Source organism: Rhinolophus hipposideros (genome assembly GCF_964194185.1).
Source record: "Rhinolophus hipposideros genome assembly, chromosome: X".
Classification (NCBI taxonomy): domain Eukaryota; kingdom Metazoa; phylum Chordata; class Mammalia; order Chiroptera; family Rhinolophidae; genus Rhinolophus; species Rhinolophus hipposideros.
The window spans coordinates 95,085,923-95,097,637 of record NC_138046.1 but is presented as its reverse complement, the minus strand read 5'-3'; positions in this window follow the sequence as shown (position 1 = coordinate 95,097,637).

Here is an 11,715-nt window from a genome sequence, read left to right as displayed (position 1 = left end):
GAGCTCGGCATGTTTTTGCCCCCAGAGATTTTATTGGGGAAGGGGAACAGGACTTTATTGGGGAACAGTGTGTACTTCCAGGACTTTTTTTCCAAGTCAAGTTGTTGTCCTTTCAGTCTTAGTTGTGGAAGGCGCAGCTCAGCTCCAGGTCCAGTTGCCGTTTCTAGTTGCAGGGGGCAGCAGCTCACCATCCCTTGCAGGAGTCTAACTGGCAACTTTGTGGTTGAGAGGACACACTCCAACCAACTGAGCCACCCAGGAGCTCAGTGGCAGCTCAGCTCAAAGTGCCGTGTTCAATCTTTAGTTGCAGGGGGCGCTGCCCACCATCCCTTGTAGGAGTCAAGGAGTTGAACCGGCAACCTTGTGGTTGAGAGCCCACTGGCTCGTGTGGGAATCGAACCCACAGCCTTCAGAGTTAGGAGCACGGAGCTTCAACCGCCTGAGCCACCGGTCCAGCCCTCAGCAGGTTTTATAACAAGCATCAAACAAGCCAGACCCCTTTTCCTGGGGAGCAGACAGTTACACCATAGTCATCTTTTGGTCACTTTCACCAACTTATTTGTATACATAACTATATAAAAACTACTTAGTATTTCGGATGGTTAGGCTCGAGGGTGGCACACTTAGCAAGGCCATGCAAGGATACTTGAGACTGGTGGACTACCTCTCCCATAAACCAGTGCAAAGATTTGAATTCATTTTTACTTCAAAAAAATTTAACCCATTATTTCTAGAGATTTTTAAATACGATACAATGAGTGAAAAGGGAAGGAAACTCCCAATTCTAAGCTAAAAGCAAAGTTTAGAGAGAAAACAATGCCCCTCAAGAAAATGTGAATTATAACTTTGGTTTTTATTTGATATTTATGAAGGGTGCCAAAATCCTTCCACTGAAAGTTATCAAAAGATTGTTGAATTAGGTACTATTGAGAGATAGGTAGTGATATACAGCATATTCACGAAACTAAGGGTGCAAAATAAGATTGCCAAAAATTATGAGGTTGTTAATTCTTCAGTAATTTCATTTATATGTTTTCTCAATTTTTCAGAGTTTTATCTTTTTGCCAATTTAAATAACCAGAAATGTATTTGTTGTATTGGAACATAGACTAAACTGAATCCTATTTGACTTTGAGGGCCACCAAGATATAAAAATACATATGGATGAAGCTGTACCTTAAAATCTGATATTTTGAGCATTTCTCATTTCCTAGAATCATTGTATATCCATTTTTTTCACAGCAGAAAATTTAGCCTATATTGCCTTATATCTGGCAGCTAAGTAACATTTACGTCATGCTGAATTTCCGTATCAGTCAGTTATTTCCTCTTTATGGATGTTGCATTCAATTATTCTGATATTGTAGGTCATTATTTAATGTCAAAGCCTTTTCTCTTTGACAACAGAACACTTTTCCAGATAGAACAAATAATAAATCGATTTAAGAGACCGTGCAGAAAGCTGTATTGATGAGCAGTGGCGCTGAACACTAAAGTCATCTGTCTCTGGTACGTAGTTACAGCCCATTTATAGATTCCCAGTTCTAGAGTGACCTCGGCCAAATACTAGATTAGGTTTCAAATTCGTTAGGACTGTGGGCACTGACTTGAGAAAAATAGAATAAATCAAACTCTGCCTGAGTAAAAGCTAGTTCTACTTTATTTTTAAAAACTCTCAAATCCAGACTATCTCCCATTGTATCAGCTCGGGATGCTTTTGGCTGCTAGAACAGACAATGTGCCTAACAGTGGATGGGAATTCATTTTTCTCACGTAATAAGGTGCCTGGAGATTACGATCTTCTGCTCCCTAACTTCATGCTCACAGGGTAGTTGCTGCAATTCCAGACCTGGTGTGAGGAAGAGAGAAAGAAATACTCCCAGGACGTTGGTCCTTTTCATTGCAAAGGAGAACTCTCCCAGAAGCCCATCAACAGATTTCTGCTTATAGTTCATTAGTAAGATTGTGAAGTAAGGCCACTGAGGGCTGAGAGGGAAACTGAGAAACCAACGCTTGTTGCAGCCTCTAGAGTGGAGACAAGGCGAGGGCAAAAGCAGATGGGTACAGACACTGGCTTAGTCTACCAACACATGGGAACCGTGTAACTTCTGTGCCATTCAGTTCTATTCAGTGGCACACAGGGTAGCAAAATTAAGGAGGAAATCAGAGAAGTTCTGTCTGCTGGGAGTTCATAATCTTGTTTCATTTATTTTGCCAAAATATAAATTCAAGCTTTATTTACTAATACTTCCTTTCGTGTACTGTGTGATCTGACCTGATTTAATTTCCTACTTCCGTGCATTTGCTCACACTGTTAGCTCAGCATGAATAGACCTCTTTCCTCATTTCTACATATTAAACATTTTATTTGTTCTTCACAACCTAGCTCAAATGTTATCTCTCCTATGAAGTGTTCTCTAATCTCCCCACCTGGAAATTATCTGTCAGCTCCCAAGATGGTTATTATTGTCTAAAACAACAATAACTTGAGCGCTTTACACAGGATATTTCAATCTTCACAACCACTCAGTGGGATAGGTACTATTGTTATTCCCATTCTGTTGTTGTTGAAACTGAAACTTAGAAACATTAAGTAGTTGGTCAAGAGCACACAGCTTGTAAATGCTAGAGTGAAGATTCAGCCCCAGTTCTATCTGATGTCAAAACCCATTCTCTTAGCACTGTATCATATTGCTTTCTTTAGATACCCATTGGCTGCAAGAGGGTAAAGTGAAGTAGGAACCGTGTCTTACCTCTGACTAGCACTAGCCACCCCTCCTTTACTCACCAACTGCCTTGGAATTCAGAGGTGCTCAAAACGTTATTAAATAAGTTAGTAAAGCTGAAGGCTCTGTCAGTATGGCAGCAAAATAGTACATCAGAAGGAGATGAGAAATCAGACTGTCTGGGTTCAAATACTCACTTATCTGAGCAAGTTATTAACCTATCCTATACCACAAGTTCCTCACCAGTAAAAGAGGAATAATGAAGTACGGACAGTCCCCTACTTAATGATGGTTTGACTTAGAATTTTTCGACTTTACAATGGTGCGAAAGTGATACGCATTCAGTAGAAACTGTACTTCGAATCTTGATCTTTTCCCAGGCTAGTGATATGTGGTAAGATACTCTCTCGTGATGGCTGGGCAGTGAGCCGCAGCTCCCAGTTAGACATGTGATCACAAAGGAAAACAACTGATACTCTGCAGTGTACAATGTTGCCAGCATTTGGGGGATATTGTGTTTTCACATCCTGTCATGTCTACAAAATGTCCATCTGTGTCTTCTGCTTCTGGTGAGATGAAGAAAAGGAAGACAATTATACTTAAAATAGATTTTGGCGCAAAATAACTATTCAATAAATGTTAGCTATTACTTGCTTTTCCAATAGCCCTTTTTCAAATTGAGATTAAAGATCCTAAGAATAGAGGGACCATTTCCAGATGGGCATACTCAACAGGCCATAATGTAAATGTAGTGCTACAAATAATTTGCTGAGTAATTCTGTTTGTTTTATACAGTTGTTCATGTTACATTATTTAAATATATTTTTCATAAACATGTAACATTAATAAATAGCTACATCTTTTTCTCTAACTCCACATTCTACCCCTACAAAATAAGAACCTTGACATGTATTCAGTTTTTTCTTCTACCTGTGTCCCTCACATATTGAGATCATCTGGAAATTGAGTTGGACTGTTTGGGGTTTTTTTTGCAGCAATGTTTACTTAGATTTGTTATCTTTTTTTCTACCTCCTTGACTAATTTTTATTTTGCCATAGTACATTGTCAAATAAGTCTTTCAAAAATAGTTTACATACCTAGACACTGAGAAATTTTGCAGTTGTCAAGGTCTGGGAAAAATAACAAAAGTGCTTCATTTAGCCCTCCAGGTGGAATGCTGGTGAGGCTTGTATAAAATTCTAGTATCAAAACAATTTTCCCTCAGAACTTTCAAGATATTGTCTTATTCATTGTTGCCAATTTTATTCTCATTTCTTTATAGGTAATTAGTTTATTTTTCCTCTGAAGGCTTTTAGGATTTTCTTTAAATTATAAGATCAAATTTTTACATAATGTAGGTAGATAGAGGCTCTTGGTGGGACTTAGTGGCCTGAAGACTGGGCCTTTTTTGAGGTCTGATGATATTTCCTTTATCATTTTTTCATTCCTTCCCTTCTACTATCTTGTTTTATCCAAGAAGAATCACTATCATGTGCGTGTTTTAACTTCTGGATCCATCTTCTATGTCTCTTGATGTGTCTCTTATATTTTTCATTTCTTTGCTCCTATGCACCGTATTCTGGAAAAATCTCCGGGCTCAGTCTTCATCTGTGTTTCAGGCTGAAGTTAAGCCAGCATACACTGTTAGGACATACTGTTCCAAGTTTTACTGGTTAGGTATACATTCTGATTGTTTGATACTTGTGCCACACTAATCAGTAAATATATTTAATATCATTTCTAGGTGTGTTTATTATTCTTTTTAGCACATCTCTTGAATTTTTTATTTCAATCATCAGATATTTCATTTCTAAAAGCTCTAGTTATATCTTTTCCCTCATGCACTTTCCTCTAGAATATCTCTAGGGATACTATACTTAATTTTAAAATTTTCTTTGGCCTGCTATGTTAACTGTTTCTTCCATTTGGAGAGTTTGTTAACTTCCTTTCATGGTTCTTCTTGGTCTGTGCTTATATTTCTTTGAACTACTTTATTATTCTGTCTATTGTTTTTTTGCTCCATGTAATGAATTTGGCATTGTGAGCATGAGAAATTCTAGATTGTCAGTTATCTGGATTAATCTGTAACATAATTCTTTCAGTACTAAAACATATAAGTATTTTCGCATGGACGTTGGTATGGCTATGTAATTATCTGCCACATAGGAGTGGAGCCACCTTTACAAACAGGCAATGCTGTATGGGAGGCTTTGGGGGAGAGAGTATCCCTGAAAAATCAAAATCCAAGGGATATGCCTCTTTTGGGTGTGAAGTCCAAATTTATACTACCCATGTGGTTCAGTAATCCCAAACTATAAAATCAAAGTAAAAAATTGGTCCTGGCACCATAATACCTCCTCAAGAACCCGATGTGCCAATTACCAGTTTGCTGCCTCTCAGCTCTAAATCTACCTTTCTTTGCTCTGCTTTGTGATACTGGACCTTGTGAACAGTTCTCCTTTGCCAGATGGTGTAATGTCAGGCTTTGTCAAGAGAGGGTGCTGGAGGAACAGTGCAGAGCATAGCAGAGGCAGGAGCTCCTCTTTCTGTCTGGCCTGGAGGGGATTTTTTTGTTTTTGTTTTTTCTTCCCTGAATCTTATGGCGCAACTGTCAGTGGTGTGCAGGAGACCAAGTAGTGCCCACCATTCAGCAATTTTCACCAGATTCCCAGCAGGGGGCATCCTTGCCAGCAGTATGCAGGAGACCTAGTGGCAACGCCCCACACTGAGCTCCCTTGGCACCCAAACAGGCAGCTCCCTGCTCTCCAGCCCTAGCTCACTAGCCCTAATACACCAGCACCCTGGCAAGCAGCTCCCTGATTCCTGGCCTTGGCTGGCCAATTGTGCACCAGCTCTGACCTGTTGCACCTCAGAGGACTTTTTCACTGACCAGTGGGCTGCCACCCACCCTCTCTGACAGGTCTAAGCCTCAGCCTGGGGGTGAGGGGAGGGGCAGTGCTTTTTCAAGTTTTTTCCATCCTTGAATCCTCTCCCTCAACTCTAGAGGTAGTAGGTGCTCCCTGTAATGCTATTCCTGTGTTCTTCAGAGTTCTCTTAACCTTTTTGTAAACACCTTTAATTCATTAATAATTCTTTTATCATGTTCAAATTACTGGTGTGGTTTCTGTCTCCTGACTGGACCCTAATTGACACACCTGGCAAAAGTAAAAGCAAAGAACCCAGGTTGCATTGGATACACGTAGAAAAATAAATGCCCATCACTGTTGAACTTACAGTAAAAAATTATAACACCTCACAAGAAAACAACCCACCACAAACAGAAATTAGCAGACATACCGTGTTGCCTCGAAAATAAGACCTAGCTGGGACATCAGTTCTAATGCATCTTTTGAGCAAAAATTAATATAAGACCCGGTCTTATTTTAATATAAGACAGGGTATAATGTAATATAATATAATATAATATAATATAATATAATATAATATAATATAATGCTGGGTCTTATATTAATTTTTGCTTCAAAAGATGCATTAGAGCTGATTGTCCGGCTAGGTCTTATTTTCGGGGCAACACGGTAGTAAGTGGAAGGATTACAGCCCCCCCCCCAAAACAGAGATAATAGAATAAAATTTGAAAGAGAATATAAAATCAGTGTATTTTAGATAATTAGAAACCTAAAAGAAGGATCTTAACACTAAGAACAAGACACTATGAAAAAAGAACAGCTAGATTAGGAAAAATTACCAAGATAAGAAACAAAATTAAAAAACAAACAAACAAAAATTACCATAGAAATATAAAGATAAAACAATGCAGGCTCTGAAAAGCAATTTAAGGATGAATTAAGAAGCAACTTAGACACAAATAAAAGGAGAATAAATGAACTACAGGATAGATTTAAGCAAATGTTCCAGAATTATTTGACACAGAGTGACACAAAGATCGAATATTTAAAGAAGTTTAAGAGATCTAGAAGATAAAATGTATAAGACCCAGAAAAATGTTTATAGTATGCTACCTTTTGTGTAAGAAAAAGAAAAATAAGACTGTTTTGTATTTTATTATATTTCTATTAAAAACTCAAAGGATACATGCATGATACATGAAAATTTAATAAAAACTAGTATATTCGTGTGAATGTGGTTGTGGTGAGGGAAACAGTAGATGTGGGCAAAGGTGGGACTTCAACGTTTATTACTGTATGTATTTTCTTTTGGTTTAATTTGCAGACCATGCTTGTTAGTCTAGGCCCTCTGAGAAGTAAAAGCCAAGATGGGATTGGATATGCAAGAGATTGATGGGGGGAAATGCCTGAGAGGTTAAAAAGGAAGGGAGCCCCAGAAGGTGGTAGAATCTTCAGACAACAATGCAGATCTGATCTGTAGCAAAGAGGGAGGGTTGCATGGGCAGATGTGAAGATTGCAGTGCAGTTCGAAGAAAGGTTCAGCCAGACTGAAGAGGAGTCTTCCCCCCAATGCAGCCATTCAGAGGAGTCACATATCTTGCCAAATGGGTCGGTCTTAGTGGCCTTGCCATGCTGAGTCACTGACTGAGAGCAGCCTGTGTGAAGAGTGGCCTCGGTGGCCTCCATGCTAATGTGGTAGTAGATTCAGAGTGCAGCAGCTGAGGCCATCTGTCAACTACACTGCCTTAGCGAGAGATCTGAATGACAGATTTTCATAGCCACCACACCACGTGATCAAATTTTGTATTCAAAGTAGGACAAAATAAAGACGTTTTCAGACAAAGACAGAAGGAGCTTATCATTCACAGACTGTCACCCTAAGGACCTCTGAAGGATTCACTTTGGAAAGAAATGTTTTTAATCCTAAAGTACAGTGTACAATGCAGGAAGTGATGGTGAACAAATACATTTGTAAGTATGTGGTAAAGGTATTGGTAAATATGCAGATGAATCTAAATAGGCATTGACTATTAAAAATAACAAAGATACAATAATGATTAATTTGGGTATATTAAAAACAAGATGAAATTAAAATATTGGCAAATGACATGTAAAATTGGAAGGGGAAATTGGATGTAGAGTATTGTAAGGACCATGCTTAATTAGGATGTAATCAAGTTAAAATGAGATCATACTGGATTAGAGCAGGCCCTAAATCCAATGACTGGATTTGATGAACAAAAGAAAGGAGGGGAAATTATGACAGAGAGATACTCGTACACAGAGGGAAGAAGGCCAGGTGACAATGGAGGCAGAGATTGGAGTGATACAGCTACGAATCAAGGAACATCAAAAATTGCCTCCACAAACTAGAAAGATGCAAGAAGGGATTCTTCTCTATAGTCTTTGGAGAGAGAGCATGGCCCTGCTGATACCTTGATTTTGGATTTCTAGCCTTCAAAACTATGAGAGAATAAGTTTATGTTGTTTAAGCTAACAAGTGTGTGGTAATTTGCTATGGCAGCAATAGGAAACTAATACACTGCCAAGCTATTTTCCAGAGTGGCTGCACCAGTTTACATTGCCACCACCAGTGTAGAAGAGATCCAGTTTCTCTGCATCCTCACTAGTATTTGTTACCATCGTTATATTTTAGCTGTTCTAATAAGTTTGTAGTGATAGCTCACTGGGGTTTAAATTTGTATTTTCCTAGTAACTAATGATGTTGGACATCTTTTTATGTACTCATTTGCCATCCATCTCTCTTCCTTGGTGAAATGTCTGTTCATTTCTTTTGCCCATTTTATAATTGGATTTTTTTCTAAGTTTTGAAAATTCTATACTTCTTCTATAAAGAAAGCTTTGGACAGATACATGATTTGCAAATATTTTCATCCATATTGTAGCTTGTCTTTTCATCCTTTTTTTGTGTGAAACATTTACATCTACTCCTTTTTTCTTTTCTTTTTTTAAATTGAAATTTATTGGGGTGACAATTGTTAGTAAAGTTACATAGATTTCAAAACTTTTTAAAAATTTTATGTTTAGTGTGTTTTTCCAGGACCCATCAGCTCCAAGTCAAGTAGTTGTTTCAATCTAGTTGTGGAGGGCGCCGCTCAAAGTGGCCCATGTGGGGATCGAACCAGCAACCTTGTTGTTAAGAGCACTGCGCTCTAACCAACTGAGCTAACCGGCCGCCCCTTCATCCTCTTACTAGAGTATTTCACACCACAAAAGTTTTAAATTCTGATGAAGTCTAATTTATTAACTTTTTTCTTTTATGGATTGTGATTTTAGTGTTATTTCTAAGAACTCTTTACCTAGTCCTAGGTCCTGAAGTTCTCCTATGTTTTCTTCTAAAAGTTTCATAGTTTTACATTTTACATTTAAATCCATGATCCATTTTGAATTAATCTGTATACATGGTGTGATATTTAGGTCAAGTCTCATGTTTTTCTTTTCTTTCTCTATGGGATGTCCAATTGTTCTAGCACAATTCGTTGAAAAACTCTTTCCTTCATTGAATTACTTTTGCACCTTTTCCAAAAATCAATTGGCCATTTCAACTAATGATGCTGGGAAGGCTGGATATCCACATGCAAAAGAATGAATTTGGACTGATACTTTATACCACATACAAAAATTAAAAATGTATCAAAGACGTAAATTTAAGAGCTCTCTGTTGTTCAGATTATGTAATTTTTATTGATTTGTCTTTGAGATTGCTGAGTATTTCCTCCATCCTCTCCAATCAACTACTGAACCCATCCAATGAGTTTTTTATTTCAGTAATTGTATTTTTCAGTTCCATAATTTCTTTGGTTCTTTTAAGTATCTTCTGGGCTTTTTTGCTGAGAATTTCTTTCTTTTTTTTTTTTTTTCCATTTGATTCAGGAGTGTTTGTGATTGCTCATTGAAGCATTTTTATGATTGATGCTTTAAAATCTTTGTCAGATAATTCCAACATCTGAGTCAGCTTAGTGTTGGCATCTGTTGCAATTGTCCTGGTTTTTCACATGATGCGTCATCTTCAGTTGTATCCTGGATACTTGGGGTATTATGTTGTGAGACTCTGGATCCTGCTTAATTATTCTTTAGCAGGCAGTACTGTTTAGGTGTAGGGAACAAGTCCAGGTTTTTGTCTGTGTATAAAATTGGTTTGGTTTTTTTCTTGTTGAATTATAAAATTTCTTTGTATATTCTGAATGTATATTAGAGTCCTTTATCTGGATATGTGAATTACAAATATTTTCTCCCGATCTATGGCTTTTCTTTTTTTCTTTTTTTTTAAAGATTTTATTGGGGAAAGGGAACAGTGTGTATTTCCAGGACTTTATTGAAAGACACAACAGTATGTTTTCCCAGGACCCATCAGCTCCAAGTTAAGTTGCTGTTCTTCCGTCTTAGTTGTGGAGGGCGCAGCTCAGGTCCTAGTCCAGTCGCCATTTTCAATCTAGTTGTGGGGGCGCAGCCCACCATCCCATGCAGGAGTCAAGCTGGCAACCTTGTTAAGAGCACTCACTCTAACCAACTGAGCCATCTGGCTGCCCCAGTTTTTCATTTCCTTAGTCATGTTTTTGAAGTTTAAAAGTTTTGAATTTTGATGATGTTGGATTTATTAATTTATTCTTTTAGGAATCATTCTTTTGGGGTCACATCTAAGAAATCTTATCCTAGTCAAGGTACTTAAGATTTTCTCCTGTTCCTTTGTTACAAGTTTTATGGTGTTAGCTTTCACATTTAGGTCTTTGATTCATTTTGAGTTAATTTTTGAGTATGGTGTGCATGTGGATGTCGAATTTTCCCAGCACCATTTGTAAAAACTATCCTTTCCCCTATTAAAATGCCTTTGCACCTCTGTCAAAAATCAATTGACATAAATAAGTTTACTTCTAGATTCTCAATTCTTTTCTATTGATTTATATGTCAATCTTTATGCCAACATCATACTGTATTGATAGCTAATTTATAATAAGTCTTGAAATTGGGAAGTGGAAGTCCTCCAATTTTGTTTTGCATTTTCAAAATTATTTTGGGTATTCTATGTCTATTCCACTTAATTTTAGGATCAGTATTAAGACAGAAACTGTGAAAGGTCTGAGATTTTACCCTACTTTTAAACTAAGTTTGTTTGACACAGTTTCACATACATATATGTACTGACAGAAGACATCAGACTCCTGTGTCAGGGACACAAGTAATTTATTATTTACAGTAAAAGCGACATCCAGGGTAGCATCTTGCATCAGTTCCCCATGTGGCAATTCTCCACAGGGCAACACAAGTGAGAGTCAGCTGTTTACCTGCACTGCAGGAAAGAACCCCCCAAATTATGAGACAGCTTTTATCAAGTTTTCTGGCACATCTGCCCATTCTCCCCTTTAGGGAGAGAGGGAGAATGTCTTTATCTTTACTCCAGAATATAAACAAATCTTCTCTGGGGAAAGGTCTCTAGATTTATTACCTTGGAATGTAAGCAAATAGCTCTAAGAGAGACATATCTCTAAATCACTAGATTCCAAGGCCTTTGCTGTTCAAACATGTTCTTTGCTCAGAAGACCTAGATTGTGCAGAACTGTGAAATACCCATGGAGAATTGTCTCCCAACTACCAGCTTGTCCATTTCTGCAAAAATAATAATAATAATAATAATAACAGAAAGACAAATCTTGGAATTTTGGTAGGGATTGTCTTAACCTGTAGATCAATTTGGGGAGAATTTGTATATTAATAATATTGAGTCTTCCAATCCGTGAACATGGAATGTCTCTCCATTTATTCAGAACTTCCTTAATTTCCCTCATCGATGTTTTTAAAATTTCAATATACTTGTCGTGTATTTATTTTGTTAAATTTATTGCTAAGTATAAGTATTTTAATTCTTTTTAATGTTATTGTGAATGGAATTGTTTTCTTAATTTCATTTTTGGATTGTTCATTGCTTGTAAATAGTAATACAATTCGTTTTTGTAAACTGATTTTGTATCCTGTGATTTTGCTGAATGTATTTATTAGTTAATAGTTTTTTGTGCATGAATTACTTACTTAGGGTTTTCTACAAATAGGATCATGTCATCTGCAAATATAGTTTTACTTCTTCCTTTACAATCTGGATGCCTTT